The sequence below is a fragment of the Carassius auratus genome, chromosome 48, assembly GCF_003368295.1.
Source record: "Carassius auratus strain Wakin chromosome 48, ASM336829v1, whole genome shotgun sequence".
NCBI lineage: Eukaryota > Metazoa > Chordata > Actinopteri > Cypriniformes > Cyprinidae > Carassius > Carassius auratus.
In genome coordinates, this window is record NC_039290.1 from 1 (window position 1) to 16,311 (window position 16,311).

The 16,311-nt window shown below is 38.6% G+C and overlaps 1 long non-coding RNA gene and 1 pseudogene across 2 annotated transcripts; both read left to right on the top strand.

Moving 5' to 3' along the window:
• The first annotated feature begins 2,800 nt into the window (after positions 1 to 2,800).
• On the top strand, positions 2,801 to 7,122 carry LOC113065884 (zinc finger protein castor homolog 1-like; annotated as a pseudogene).
• Positions 7,123 to 12,937: 5,815 nt separating this feature from the next.
• LOC113065325 (uncharacterized) lies at positions 12,938 to 14,469 on the top strand. 2 transcript variants are annotated; one of them, XR_003278988.1, is made up of 4 exons: positions 12,938 to 12,984; positions 13,726 to 13,924; positions 14,015 to 14,113; positions 14,408 to 14,469. It is a non-coding gene; the product is annotated as an uncharacterized LOC113065325 (long non-coding RNA). The 2 variants fall into 2 exon arrangements; XR_003278987.1 differs by lacking the exon at positions 12,938 to 12,984 and having other exon boundaries at positions 13,635 to 13,924.
• Positions 14,470 to 16,311: the final 1,842 nt, after the last annotated feature.

Consider the following 16,311-nt stretch of genomic DNA (forward strand, 5'->3'; position numbering starts at 1 on the left):
AACACATTTGAAAAAATTAAAACATTTATTAAACTCTATCCATTTTCAGGTAGAGGTGTATTCACATCCGTAAGGATAGGTAAATAATCGGTTTTAAAGTTTCAACACTTTGTGCGGTTGTTTAATGTCTCAGTCCACCACAGCGCTCCAGAATGCTATAATGGCAGCACTAGTGTGAGGACATGCGATATTGTTTGAATAAATATTGCTTTCAGAAAGCTTCTTTACTGAAACATTAAAACAGACATGACATTCACATACCTCACAATATTAACGTACATGGAGGGCTGCTCTTCAAACCGTTAGTTCACCAAATAATTAAAATGTTTATAATTTACTCTCCCATGTTTTTCCAGACTCATACAAAATCTGCTATTTTTTTGAAAACATATGAATATATTTAATATTCTCTTTTTGTGTCCTCATTGCTGGTCTGGGAGACCAGTATTTTATTTTGAACATACATGTTTGCTATCATATAATTTAAGATGTATTCATATATAAATATCAGAATTTACTTCTACAATAACTCTATATTTATGAAGCTTGAAAATACTGATTATCTAAACTATAAATGGATTAACAAATATTATGAGAAAACTAAAAATATATTAATTTATGTTGTAAAGACAGACAAAAGTCTTATAGGTTTGGAATGACTTGAGGGCAAGTAAATGATTTTTTGTGTGAACTTTACCTCTAAGAGCGAAGACAAGAATAATGACTCTCCAAATCAGACAACTCCAAAGTTGGTTTGAGTTCTGCAATAAAAAACACAGACATCAATGGTCTTAATGAAATGAGCACGTAATCACACTGTTGTTGCATCAAAATGTGAAGTAAACTGGCAGGAGACAACAGAAAAATTTATTTTCTAAAAATAACTTACATAAAATCTCAAAGGAATGATGCTCTCCCATGTCTCTTGCTTTTAACATCTACAAAAACAAAAAACAAACATTATTTTACTCTTAGTAAAACACAACAACAACTGATAACATGAAATTATGAAGTTTACTTGCCTTAAACGATCTTTCCCTCTCTTCAGAAGAAGCTGAGAAAACCACCTCCTCACACAAGCAGACCTGTGTGTCCTTAACTCCAGTTAGTTTGAGTTCTGCAAAGAGGGACATCAATGGTTTCAATAAAATATTAACATATACATACATACATATATAAAATCACACTGTTTTTGCATCAAAATGTGAAGTTAACAGGCAGGACACAACAGAAACATTAGTTTTCTAAAAAAAAAAGTAATAATAATTTAACTTACATCAGTCTCAAAAGAATGAAGTTATCTTGTCTCTGGATTTCAACATCTAAAAAAAAACACACACAATATTTTAGTCTTAGTAAAAATAAAGATAACTTGATGTTATTCTGAAGTTTACTCTCCTTAAACCGTCTGTCCCTCTCTTCAGAAAAACACCTCCTCCTCATCCTCACACAGGTCTGTGACTCCTCACACAAACAGCTTCTGTGTCTTTAACTCTCAGCGCGGGACAATGAAGACAGGAGCTGGACAAGTCTGAAATATTACATGTAAAACATACTTTTAACAGTTACCAGCCTTCAACAGCCTCTAAATAATTATGCTAGTCTTTACTACACAATGCCGTTTCCCTTTAGGAGACAAACATACATTCAGTTTAACCCGCGAAAAAAAAGACAAATTCACATGAGCGTAACCGTGACCATAACCCGTCTGTTTAACGCCTCAAAGAGAACAGATAATGTAAAATCTTATGTAAATATGACAAAATACATTCACAGACGTTTATTATTAAAAGTACATCCTCCGTTCAGTAACGTTACATGAGGCAGTTAAGACCTCCGTGTCCGAGGCGAAAACCGCGTCCGTTTTTTTTTATATATAACGTATATAACGTTAAGCTTCCTTTGTTTCCGCCTTTCATAAAACCTTCCGCCTTTCATACAACCGGGGGTAAACAATAAACCAGATAACTTTACCATTTTTGAATATTTAACGTTACTTACCATAGGCTTTCACTCGCTTCTCGCTTCTATCACGCTGAGAAAATGCGGCTGCTCGCACTGCGAGACGTACGATTTTGACGTGACGTGCGTGCTCTCCTTCACGTCCGCGTCCTCAACCCACCCCGCTGGGTTAAAAAAGAAAGTTATTTTCAACCCAAACTTGGGGTTTAAAACATCCCAAAGTCCTATCCAACGGCCTCAACCCAGCAGTTTGGGTTGAAAAAACAACCCAGCGTTTTTTTAGAGTGTAGGCTTAAAAGTTGCCTAAAGTGATGGAAGTGATCAAGTTTGTGGAATATGACACACAAAATGTACAAATGTCACTATAATTGGTGTCCCTGGGAACTCTGTGACTACCCTAGTCGCTATAAACAGCAAAAAATGATCTGCAATTTTTTTAGCCAATCGATAATTGGTCGGCCTGTCAGTCCTTGTCTGTGGAGAGTGAGGTTTTGGAGAGAGCTTGTGTAATTGAAGGGTGGGCAATGGGTCTAATTCACTGGTGTACATTAGGAAACTGGCTACCCAATGCTACAGCACTTTACTGTAAATCTGGGCCTTTGCTCTTTGAATCTGAGCTTTCCTTCACAGAATTGATTTTTATAGTTTCACTGTTTGATTTCAAATGTTATCTTCCATTCTCATCACTGTTGCTTTTGGGCAGTTGTCTGACTTTTGTTACCATTTGGTTTTCATTATTTCATTACTTGATCTCTTTCCCTTTTTTACCTCCCCACCCTTGTGTCTTGTACCTTTCTGTCTCTGTTACCATCCTTCCTTTGGCGCCGTGTTTCTGTAGGACCAGGCTGTCAGGTCCCTGCCACCACTACCTCTGCTGACTCTCCTCTTTCCTCTCAATCTGCACCTCCTCCTCCACCACCACCCTCCACTTGCCAACCTCCTCATCACCCTGCGCTCCAGAGTCAGCCTCCATCTCTCTCTCTGGCTCTTCTCCGGCCGCCACACCCCCTCGCTCCATATCTCCTTTTCCCATCCTGTCTGTCATACTCTCTGCTCAGCGCCTCTCTCGGAGCCACTAGGAGTGTTGTTCATGCCAACCAACACACCAGCTTTCAGCCCCCATCATTCCTACTTCGGTTAAAAATGATGTCCCTATAGTGCAGGATGCTGCAGGTACCTATCTTTTCTCCACCCCTGAAACACTGCAGCTCTAGAGTAGACAGTAAGTTGGACTAAGGGCTAGCAGTTACAAAGCATTAGCTGGTTACAACTCTTTAGCATTTTACACATGCCAGTATAGTTCATACAACCACTCCTGGTGGTGGTTTATTCTTGTGTAGTACATTGCACACATGCCATTAGGTCCACTTTCTAAAAATACTGTCCATTAGTAGCCTGCTGTAAAGGGTTTTGTTTAATCATGCCAGGCTTCAATAGAGTCATGTTGATGCCTGCTGGCCAGGACAGGGTGCACATCATTAGCCACTGACCTCAGGCTTATGGAAGGGAATCCTGCTCTCCCATAAAGCCATATGTATGGGAGCTCCTTTGAACTCTCTCAATACCTAGACGTGACAATCATGTTAAAATGTCACCAATACATTACGCAAATGGGACTGTCTCTGTTTGATTATGGCATAGAATCACATTGTACATTATTTAGATGTAGGAGGAACCTTTGTGGGTAGCTTTTAATAGGGCGCATGTGGCTACTCCTGCTTGCAGAATTGCTTTGCTGCTCATCGTAATGAGTGAAGTCTAACCCGTATATGTCTTTTTTGCAAACAGGCAACACCATCTCTATTCCCACTGCAGCTGGCGCCAAGAAACGTTTCTGGATCATCGAGGACATGTCACCCTACGGCAAGCGCCGCAAGACTCCTTCATCCCGCAAGATGCTCGATGAAGGCATGATGCTGGAAGGGTTCCGCCGCTATGACCTCTATGAGGACTGCAAGGATACGACCTGTCAGTTTTCCCCTGAAGGTAACCCACTATCACTGCACACGGGAGAACTGCGGCTACAAGTTCTGCGGCCGCACCCACATGTACAAGCACGCCCAGCCACCACGACCGCGTGGACAACCTGGTCCTGGATGACTTCAAGCGCTTCAAGTCTTCATTGTGCTGCAACTTCCCCGACTGCCAGTTCTCCGGCAACAGCACCCACTTCCACTGTCTACGCTGTGGCTTCCGCTGCACAGACAGCACCAAGGTGACGGCGCACCGCAAGCACCACGGCAAGCAGGACGTGATCAGCGCCGCCGGATTCTGTCAGTTCAGCTCCAGCGTGGACTGCGAGGTGGCAGACTGCAAGTACAAGCTCAAGTGCTCACATTTCCACTGCACTTACCCAGAGTGCAAGCACACAGTGGTGGGCATGTCACAGATGGATTCCCATAAGCGCAAGCATGAGAAGCAGGAGAGGGGAGAGCTGCCTTCAGTCTCCCCCAACCAGGATGGGAACCACCACCACCACCACCATACAGGCCTAGCCCTACCCCCAATGCCCATGAATATGCCCCCAACATCACCCGGCACACCAGGGCTGAACCACAACAATATGGCCATGTTCCTCCCTTCAGCAGGGGCCAACAATGAGTACGAGCATCCGGGCTCAGCAGTCAACCTTGACAGCTCTCTGAACCTTGGGACGGACACCAACAGCTCCTTGTTCTTCCTGAAAAACGCTGCTGGGTTGGGCCTCAGTGACTCCATGGACCTGAGCAAAAAGCAGTCCCTGGCCACTAGTTCTGGTAGAAACCCTCAGGACGACAATACCGGCACATCTGGCGATCTCGAAGACGACTTATCACCTGAGGAAGAGCTGATTGCTGACGAGGATGATGATGATGAGGATGATGAGGATGATGATGAAGATGATGAAGAGGAAGAAGCAGAGGAGAACATGAATACAGACTCATATGAAGATTCCATGCCAGAGCCAGAAGTAGACAAAGACAATGGAGAGAGTTTTGATGCTTCCATGAACCACACAGAGACTTCCCGCCTAGATAAAGAGGAGCCGGAGGCTGAGCCCTAATCTATGCTGTAGAAGGAGAACTATGAATTCCCTGAACAAACGCAAGTTTGAGTGGCCTCATTTATCATGCTTAGAGACGCAGCGGATGACAAGAAAACAACCAACTACAAGAAAAGTGAAGGCCCAAAATGATTGATTATGATGTTTACACGATGACCAACATTATTAATTTAATTATGCATTAAAAAATGAACCGAGAAATAGACAGACGAGGCCCTCTTTTACTCATGGGTGGCTGTGTAAACCTCTTGTGTGTGCATGTTTGACTTTAATTTATTTGATTTCATTCGTTACTTTCTGTGTGTGGAAAAAAAAAGGAAAAACAATCTCTCAATATATGACTATCTATATAAAGTAGATGTGTGTGGATGCTAATGTACATTTTTATTGCAGTCACTGGATTGCAGGACCCTCGTACCCACCCAAAAGCGACGAAAAGCGTACATTGCAGGAAATCTTTTATAAATAATGTTGCTCAGATAATTGATTCAGAAACACCTTGTGTCATTTTTATTATTGATAATATCATTGAAGTGCAGGGGCCTGCGTCAGTGCTTTGACTCCGTTTATCATTTGTTTTTATTATTATTATTTAGAGTTATTACAGTTCTCACTTAAACCTGCTGTCATGGTCAGTGGTGTCATAGGCTCCATTCCATGTGGACATTCGCCTCCGTCTTCAGGACAAACAAACAGTGACCAGTGACTGCATAGCTTCAGGTCATAAAGCACTGATCTCAGTGAACGCTAGCCCTCACTCGATTTCTGTTCCTTCTCCTATTCTCAATGAGGACCCATCTAGCATTGCATATTCATAGTGCACTTTTGTATAGATGAGAGCAGATCCTCGAGCCTCTATTTACATCGATTGCATTACTATGGCTTTGTGTTTGTTTGTTTGTTTTTGCATTATTCTCTAATTGCACAGGCATGACCAGATGATTTCAATGGTGAGAGTCGGCGCCCCTTTGTTTCAGAGAGTTTTGTAATGTGATGATGGTGCTACTGCCCAGTGTGAATGGGAGGAGATTACACTTATGTCTTTGTCTATGATCCACAAATAGATGACCTAAAGTGTCCAACAAACACAGTGCAGGAGTGAAGTGTGTCTCTGAATGTAGGGAAAAGATGTGTATAGGTGTTATTCTTCTTTCCTTTTCCCTTCGCAGTTTCTGCAGCATGAAAAGAAAAATAGTGGCTGCAAAGTCTGAAGATGGAGACTCAGTTTTTTTTTTCAAGCTTCTTTTTCAGAAGCATCAAATATCTGTTTCTAAAAAGAAGAGGAAATGTGGAGATAGACTTTTTTCTCGATGGCTGAATGAGGGCAGATATCACAAAGGCAACATGATGGAAAGTGTGTGATTTTATGAATTGTACAGACAGAAAACATTGTTTCAAGCTTTTGTTTTCTCTTTACAACAGCTGTGGTTTCACTCCAATAATAAGTTATTTAATATTTATGTGACCTTGCAATGAGGAAATTCTAGTTTTTTTTTTTTTTCTTCACTTTTTAGGTTCATTTTTACTTTTTGAAATTATGGCATAAATCTTTTAACAGGGAATTTGCTTTATGATGTGGTTTAGTTCACTTTGCTTTGATGCACAAATAGTCTTCAGTGTGGTGAAGAACTGTTGTTCTCTTTTATTTAAAAAACAAAAACAAAAAAAAGTTTTTTTTTCTTTGCTTCCAAGATTGGATGATTTTAATATGAAACAGGCATGCTAGAACCTGGCTTGCCTAACGAGTAACACTAATGATGACTGTAATTTAAATGAATTCTATACAGAGGAAAATATTGCAGTGCTTCGCTCTGAATTAAAAAAAGAAAGAAAAGAATGATTTTGTTTGCTTGGCCTCCATTGAATATAAACAAGGAAACGTGTGGTGAGGAAATGAATGATTTCCTAAACACCGCTTTAAACGAACTATCATAACTTAACTAAATGTGTAGATGGTTATCTTCGACAATGTTGTTTTGGGAGGGGGGAAAAAGTTGTATAGTATTTTCTTCTGTAAAAACTATATATGAACAAAAATGCTTTTTGATTAAAAGCTTCCTTTAAAAAGAAAATGGAAAAAGAAGAAATAATGAATAAAAAGTAAAAAACGGAACTAACACCAGTATAGTTTGCTTGTATGTGTGTGAGTGCGACTGTATGTAAGTGTGTGTGTGAGATTTTATTGTTATTACCATGGTTTCCCCATAGTGGTAGAGGAATTAAATCTATACGAGTCACATATCTTTTACGCAACAAAGTCATCATTTTCAAAGTTGTATATCACAATAACAATATCTGCATAATTTAATACCATCCACAACGCTTTGTCTGCTATTGTTTTGGTGTTTGTTTTTTATTTAATTGAACTTATGTATTTTGCATATGGCATGCCCCTCTCACAGGCCGTTTGTTCTCTGGTCTCAAGTGCAAAAGCGCAGAACTGACTCTGAAGCAGCTGTTTGCCTGGGAGATACTGTGCACTTGATTACATTTTATGCGTGTAAAATAGCAGGATTTGTAAAGAGTCAAAATAAAGAAATTCTAATTATTATAACAATGCAAAGGTTCCACACAGTGTTTCTTAACATCATCTATATCTGTATTTTCTCTGTGCTGTAGAGAGAAAGGTAAGGAATGTATGGTTAATAAGCCCTCCTCCCGTTGAGACTGTTAAAGGGTATAAGACCCCCGGTCTGTGGCACAACACGGAGGACACCAGGAACGCTGCTCTGACTGAGGAAGACATTTTAACATCCTTGTTACTTTTCTCTACAGACCAAGAATTTTATACAATAAATTCAATACGTGTGTGCAAACAATAGCTCATAAAAATCTGACTTTGACATAGTCATGGAGCCATATTTAGGAAACAAATGCTCTCTAGTGCATTTCGGGAAAGTTTCTAGCACTTTCAAATGGTGTTTGTTTTTTCATTCTTCTCTCTCATTGTGCAGGCAGCTCGTCGCTTTGACCAGCTTATACCGTCCTGTCCCACTCGCTGCAGCTGTTCTCTTGCCTCACCCTCCTCTTCCTTCTGATGTGTCTTTAAATAAAAAACGTGTAAAGCCACCACCATCTGTCTGCCAGCTGGCATCCTGCATATAATCTTGAAAAAGACAACTATGGAAATTATATTACACAAAAACCAGACGGAAACGACCTCTAAACTAGCGCAGGCTGCTGTTGGAACAACAGATCACCTTATTGTCTAAATTATAAGGGAGGGAAAAAAAAGAATAATTCCTGAATTTGTTGTATAAATTGCATCCGATTATGTAAATTGTTGCAAACAAGATTTGAACACTTAAACCACAGTTAAAAATGCGAGAATTTGTTTACATTCAAATTATACATTATATATCAAATATTCAAATGACAAATCAAGTATAAATCTGTTTCAAAGTGAGCACAAGCATGCTTTTAATGCAAAACAGGGCAAAACCAAGACATTTAAATTAATAATGCAATTCTATATAAAAATGTGTATGTATAGAAAGAGAGAGCATTCATGCTAAATAATTATACTTTGTATAGGTGTGTATTAAAAATAATGTATTTTATATAATGAAATATATTAATAAATGTATTAAATTTAAGTAGATAGGTTTCGACATAGCAAAAAAAGTTAATTCAGGAAAAAAATATATAGCATTATTTGTGTGCACTTGATTTGCAATGAATTTCATATTTTATTTTACACACATTCAGAAACTTTGTGGGCCACCATATGCAGGATTAAAATAATTAATTTCTTATATTGTGCGTATTTATCTGATAGATTTCACATGAAACAGATACATACCACTGCATGAACGTCTCATCTCTATAGACTTTTTTTTTTTTTTTTTTTTCATTTTTCATTCCCATCATAATGAGCCGTGTGTGCAGTCATAGTGGGTCCGGATCTGACTCGTACTGAGGATTGATGTTCCAGGAACAGGTTGTGTGAGACGCCGCAGCAGCAGCAATATATGAGGAACAATGGAGCCCCGAAACATGCGACAGGTGTTCTGTACATATGTCACAGCAGCGGTGCTCACACATCACCTCCACAACCCATTAGGATGCACAAGAATCAACCATAATATTTCAAGCAATTGAGTTGACAGGAAAGCCATGTACATTTTGCTTCTTATTGGATTGTTCAATTGCATTACACCCACAAACATATTACAACAACTGTGTATTTCCGACAATTCAGAAGTGTACAGTTGTTTAGTTACAAATCACATTTCATATGCTTGTCATAAACATTGAAAGAATCATTCCATTTGACCATATAATTGCAGCATTGTTCTGTTTTTAGTGGTGCCTGCAAGTCTCATCCATTTCCTCGTAACCTTTGGCATTCATATTCATTTTGCCATTTCCACTCATACATGGCTTTATTTAAAGAGACTTTGGTCAGAGTTTAAAAAAAGGTCTCTGCTGTGCCACTGGTAGCAGCTGCTGCTTGTGTAAAAAATAAAGTTCAGGGACCCCAAAGGAAAACGAGAATTAGACACACATTCAGCCAATTTAACTTTAACAAGACCTTATTGGCCGTAATGTCACAGGCCCGCTATGTACAAATGCTGTTCTCTGTATTCATGTCTACTGAAATGAGGAGAAATGCTCAATTATGTTCTGGATCAGGGGAGATTTCAGCATAAATATGACTCTAAATGAGTGTAGTCAGACACAACCAGCTCATTCAGTAGAAAGTATTTCTGAAAAGCAAAATGAGCAAATCCAAAACTCATGATGAATGATTTAATATCCACTTATCTGAACATTAACTAAAGACGCACCTGTCAAAATCACACAAGTTTTTACTTGAAGCTGCACAGCTGCACATAAACAAGTGAAGAATTTCAGTCTAAGATGCACACGTACAAACTCACTGGGCCAAATTTCCAAAGTGTCAATCTTTCTACAGTTTTTTCAACAATTTTGTGCAAGTGATAACAGGTTCTTACTCTGTGGGTTAGTCAGTAAATGTAACGTAACATAAACATAAATGTAACCAACCGTGATTTAAGATAATTTCTAACCCAAATATTATTAGACAAAAAAATTTAATATTTAAAAAAAACCTTGTTATAGGTAGTTAAATACAAATACGAACTATATAAAAACCCAGTAATAATCTGTAAAAACTTATTTATATAAAGTTTTAGCAACATTTGACAATAAGGTTCCATTAGCCAATAATAGTTAATAATTAACATTAACAATAAGCAAAACATTTGTTACAGTATTTATTAATCTTTAACTTTAGTTAACAAAAATAGGGTACACTTTATTTCACGGTGTCCTTGTTACACATATTACATGTACTTACTACAGTAATAACAATAAATTAAGCATAATTACATGCAACTAACCCTACCCTCATCCAAACCACATAGTAAGTACATGTAGTACTTAAAATTACTCGGTACTAATTTGTATAATTACATTGTAACAAGGGCACAGTAAAATAAAGTACAACCTAAAAATACAACTGTTTATTGTTGGTTCATGTTTGCTCAGGTCCAATAAAATAATTTTAACAGACACAAATTTTGATCTTAATAATGCTAAAGTAAATAATCTTAGTAATTGTTAAAGAAATTGAATCTTATTGTAAAATGTTACCAAAATGACTTTGTTTCTAAAACAACACTCTCATTGGTGAAAAAAGGGGTTTGTTTGTCATTTGATATATACATTTATATATGTATTTGATATATATACTGTACAATGCCAGGTTGAAACAACTTAATATTCCTGAGCTGAGGCGGGCAGGCCGTGACATCACAACCAGCCAAACTCTGACTGGCCTTTGCACTTCACAGTCTTTCTTGGCGCCCCTGGCTGAAAGTAGGCTCTATCAAATTAAACAAAGAATTTAATAATGCAGGCATGTGTAATATTTTTCGAAGGCGGCATTTCCGTATGGCTGTCGCTATACCTTACACAATCCTCAGACCGAGATTAATACCACTGCCATTCCCTATGGTTTTGTGAAACACCGCCACTGGGCTGGGCGCTCTCATTTCACGTGCGCACAGATTCTGTGCAGGTCTGATTACGGTGCGATCTCTAATCAACACAAGGATTAATCACCATAGGATTGAATAATATGTGCAAATGACGATATAAAACGGTTTTAGCACACTTTGGCTGGGAGCGGTTAGATTATATGCAGTTTGTTTAAAGGCTGAGTAGCCATCTCTAGAGCATGGGCAGTTCTGTTTCAGCTCTTTATGACTCCTTCCAGAAAGAGAGTATTGGGAGCAACAAGGCATTACTCTCTCGCACACATGCACATGCGTACGCCAGCGAGGGCCATTTACTTACCAACTAAGGAGATCCTTAAGTGCTAAGCTGTAAATTTGGTTAATTTAGCACGATTCCACAGAGAATTGGTGGGTTTTCTTGCGGGGGAAAGCCCAGCAGGCTTGCTGAGAATGAGTGGAGATGGTTAATGTGGTCCTTAGCGCCTTGATGACGGCAGGAACACGGGCTGACAGCACGCCGGAGCTATAAAACAGAGCCGTAAAGACAGGGGCACAATGCACAGCAATATGAATATTGCTCGAACTTAATACAATTAGCTTCTATTGAAGAAAGATAAAAATGTTCAATACTTAGAGAAAATGGTGTATACAGATGGAGACGTGGCCCTGTGAAATCAAACGTCCAGGCAATCGACGCTGGAAAACATCAAACAAATGTACGCAATAAGTCGCGATATTTCACATTGTCAAAATGTGTGTGCACTGCTTTTTGTGATTAGATGCACCTGCACACAGTGAAACGTTAATATATTAAGGATACAAACCAGACCATTTTCAAATTGAACCTTATTGAATGAAAAAAACAGAGGGAGGGAGAAATAAAAGCCGGCTTCCGATTCTGTCCAATTAACTGACTCTTAAATCAGACTTGATTGAGGGGGAACAAAGAGAATTAGAAAAGCGGCTCTTTTGATGAACCACACAGGATATGACGACATGCCGCAGTTCTCCACACTTCTGCGCCGACACTAAAGCCAACGGCTATGTGTGTTTGCTTGATGACTGTAAGGACATGACAGAATCTCCCAATGCATCCTTGTGAACCGGCTCAAGGTAAATGAGAGCTTTTAAAATGCATTGTTTGGTGCAGCAGCTGCAGCCTTCATGGAAGGAAAAGTGAAAACAGGTGGACAAGGCTTGTGCTAATCTTTCACATTATGCTGATGGTTGAGAACACATTGGACTCCTCACCACCGGCGGCGCCAGCGGGGGTCTTGGGGGGTCTCAAGAGCCTGCCAAAAAATGCCTTGACCCCCCACCCCCTGATTAAAAAATATATAACGTTATATTCGGGATAAAGATCCAAAAATGTTTATCTTCAAACTACGCAGAACAATAATAAATAATAATAATTTCGACATTTATTCGTACACTGAACCGAGAACCGTTGCTGTCGGACGCGTCCAATTCGAGAACCGATGAGTTGATGATAACTGCGCATGTGTAATTCAGCGTGAAGCAGACTGACACAGAGCGCATCTGAACCGAACTGATTCTTTTGGTGATTGATTCTGAACTGATTCTGTGCTAATGTTATAAGCGCGGGTAAACCAAAGGCTTGAATGAAGGGCAATCATCGCCAATGACGGCATTACATCGGGCACAAAAGAACCGGTGAACAATTTTTTTTTCAACTGGTTTATTTGATCGAATTGTCCGAAAGAACCGGTTCACTTGAGCACCTGCTCCTTTGCCCCTTAAGTGCCCTTTTGTCCAGCAGGGGTTCAGATAAAAAATCGGCAGCTGGCAGCAGGAAGTGGCTGCCATTGACAGCCGGAAGGCAGTAACTGACAGCCGGAAGGCAGTAACTGTCAGCCGGATGGTAGGCGGGACCTGCCATTCGGTGGGAGCCAATCAGTATCGACCAACGTGGGCGCAACCAATCAGATATAACTGCACCCAAACGCTTCAGTAATGGTTGCGATTGATCAAACGGTAAGTTCAGAAATTGGTCATCGGAGTAATTAATGTTTTTTTGCGTTGTAAGTTTGATTTTAATTGGTATCTTGGTGAACGACTTGGTAGACTTGGTGTCTACTTTGGTTTAATTGTTCAATGAAATCTAATTAGTGGTAGCAACGTTGTTTGTGTACCTTGTTAGGGGCCTACCATTAACTTCAAATTACGTTTGACGTACCATTAAATATTAACGTTTGTTAGCGTGTTAACAGTCTATTGAATAATATAAAAGAATGTTGTTTGACTGGAATGATAGAAGATACATTTGCAACACTAACCATATATTTTTGCATGTTAAGTCTTTCAGGAGATTGTGTGATATACATGAACTTAAGAGTTCTTAAAATTAAGTTTTTTTTTTTGCACTATTGAGGTGTGTTTTCTCTAATACTATGCATGTGCAGAACTGTTCTGTGTACCAGTTGAAGTTGTAAGCATGTGAATGCAAAACAATTATTATTATTATTATTATTTTTATTATTATTGTTATCTATACAAAATATAATGGACCGGTTCATAATTCCTTATAACTTTTAGGTCTAGTTTCACAGACAGGGCTTGGATTAAGCCAGGATTAGGCTGTAGTTAAATTTAGAACATTGAAGTAGCTTTTGTAAACATGCATTTAGAAAGAAAAAAAACCCATTAATGATGTGCATCTTGAGACAAAACCATGGCACTGACACCTTTTTTTTATTTTTTTGTAATACCCAATAGTTGCCAGATGCTGTCCTGTTGAAAATTCTTCTTTACATGATCCTGGAGGAGGGTGATGCTACATTACTAAGTCCGTCTTTGGTTTGTTCCAAATTCAGAAGTCTGCTGTATTGTATACAGACTCCTTTCGAAAGAGGGCACAATCCAGCTGGCTTGGCGGAGTATCTTCTTTTACATATTTGATTAGAGGTTTAAAAAGGTGCCATAACATTACATTTCTCAGTTGCCATGTCTGAATGTTTATCTTTAGTAATAATGCTGTTTTCATGCTCCTCATCTCAATATACAGGTGGAACAAAATGGAGAACAAGTCTAAGCCATGTCAGGAATTCAACAAAATGTACACCCTGCAGACACTGAGACGAGGTTTACAACAACTGCTTACCAGGTGTGCAAATTATGCATGAAAATGTAATCACTGCTCTGTACATGATGACAAGATGCAATGGGAATAATCATTAATATGGCTGTGCATGCATGTCTACTGTTAATAAAGCAATTTAGGTATTAAAGTCACCATTTTCTTATGTATAATAAAATGCAGCAGCTAGAGTTCTTCCTAGAATCAGGAAGTATGACCGGATTAGCCCAGTTCTGTAAACCCTGTACTGGCTCCCTATCAAACATCGTATAGATATTAACATCTTCAATTTATATTAATCTGTTTCTTTCTTATTTGAAGGTCACTGCAGTCACCCGGATCGAGTACGTATCCAGACCAGATGGTGGATCGCACCTAGAAAGGACTTCTACTGCCCTGAAAGACAGCGGAGACCAGGACAACTAGAGCCCCAGATACAGATCCCCTGTAAAGACCTTGTTTTTTCTCCATTTTGTCACCGGTGGAGTTTTGGTTCCTTGTCGCCTCTGGCTTGCTTCGTTGTGGTCACTTCATTTACAGCGATATCACTGACATGATTGCAAATGATTCCACAGATACTATTTAAACTGAACCGAGCTGAAGGATGACATCACTGAATTGAATGAAACTGCCTTTTAAACTGACTACAAACTGAGTTTACTAATGTCCTTCTGCATTATTGACTGACACACTATTTTCCTATTTAATACTGTAAAGTTGCTTTGCTTTGATCTGTATTATTAAAAGCACTATATAAATAAACGATGCTTGACTTGACCATGTTGCAAGAGGAAAATGAGGGGAGATGCACATCCACCCTGGGTTTTACAGTGATTGGTGCAAGATGCTGTTGAAGTAACTCTGTATACCTCATCAGTTCTGATCTAAGAGTCTTGAAAATACCTCCGGATTGTTGTTAGTGATTCTGATTGATATTTTAGTCTGCTTGCTTACTGGATATATTTTATACTGTTGACATTGTAAAGCACTAACTTTGATAACTTACTAACCCAGTTACAAATTTAACAGCTACTATATACTCTCTCTCTATATATATATATATATATATATATATAGTTGTTTCTTGAAATACTACAAATATAACCGCAAATTATGATTTTAAATAAAGGTCTCTGAGACTTCTCTCTTTTCAGTCATTTGTGTATATAGCCTATAATAAATATACAACATACACCCAGTAAGTGCCACTCTCGTATATAAATATAAATTGTTTTATTTCACACAAACAATGATACATGCATAAACATTCAGCTGGAAATTAACGTTTAGAAAAATGATCTTATTTCTTCGTTTATATTTGATCAATATTTTAAATCAAATAATATACAATACTGACCTTTATACTTATTTAAAAAAGTATTAAACATAATCATAAGTGTACATAATTATTTATTTGTCTTGTTGCCGCCGGCAGCCTCCTCCAATTTCCGGGTATTAGCGACAGCTGCCATCCGGTTTTATTGGCAGCCACTTCCTGCTGCCAGTGACAGCCACTTCCTGCTGACAGCTGCCGATTTTTCGCTGAACCCCCTCTCCTTTTGTCAAAGCTAAATTTCCTCGAATTTTTTTTTGATATAACATAAACTTTTGTGAATGCCTGCCCACGCCCAATCACAATATTAGTACAATTTATTAATAATAATTTAGCCGTAAATAAAATGACCAACATGAAGACCTTTCACCTGACTACGACCTCATCCAACCGGGAAGATTCATCACGCTGCACGCGCATTTTTTTAATTGCTAGAGGATATTTTCAACATCGTGGCGGCTGGTAAGTGGTGTTTCATTCTCAGCGAAGTGATTTTGATGTTTATTTACTTATTATTATTTTACAAGAACGATGTGATGTGAGAACATGCAGATATGTTGTTCATATTGCTGTGTGTGGCCTGTAGTGTAGAAGTAACACTAGCGTGCTGTTTGAGGGAGAAAAGTTTCACAGGTATCGAGGGGTCTGGTCTTTTTTATGTTATTTGACTAAACTTTTATTATATTATAGTACTTATTTATTTTTAACACGTAATTATCACAACACTGGAAAAGCTTATTCAGATTTTCTCATTCTCTGAATTATCATTATAAAAATAAAAACAATTCAGAAATGAATTAAAATATAATTATATTTTAAATGTGATGCAAATATTTTTTCTACAATAGCAACAGTGTTTACAACAGCAAGACCACTTTAGCCTGTAAACTCA